A 493-nucleotide genomic window follows, 5' to 3' on the forward strand; every position below is an offset into this window, starting at 1 on the left:
ACTTGTACACTCAGTGCCAAGAAGTGTCAGAGCAGTGTACTTAGAGTTATGGAGGACATATTAAGTTCTAGAATATTACACTTGGTTGAATTAAATCTAGGTTGTACTCAATTCTGCAATCCTTCATTTAAACAAAATTGGCTAAGTTACTTGTTTTACAGATATTAATGGCATTTATTTCTGTTTTTAATAAGAATATGTTTAATACATTTAAATTTTGCCATCTTTCTATGAATTATATTAGTGATCATTAAGAAAATACATCTTTTATATTTAATTAGAAGGGGTGTATATTTATGCTGTGCGCTGTATATATTTTAACAGAACTTAATAAGATTAATGTAATTGAAATGTGTAAATGTGCTTAGAAGAAATACATGATCAGAATATTGACTTGCCAAATAATTATGCGTGCACTGTAGTGCGCCACTAAAAATACAAAAGTAAATAAATGAAACAAATTTAAGAAAAATTATGTTAACTGTAGCAGGCG

Source organism: Sinocyclocheilus rhinocerous, unplaced genomic scaffold, assembly GCF_001515625.1.
Source record: "Sinocyclocheilus rhinocerous isolate Xijiao unplaced genomic scaffold, SAMN03320098_v1.1 scaffold2743, whole genome shotgun sequence".
In the NCBI taxonomy this organism is placed as follows: Eukaryota; Metazoa; Chordata; class Actinopteri; order Cypriniformes; family Cyprinidae; genus Sinocyclocheilus; species Sinocyclocheilus rhinocerous.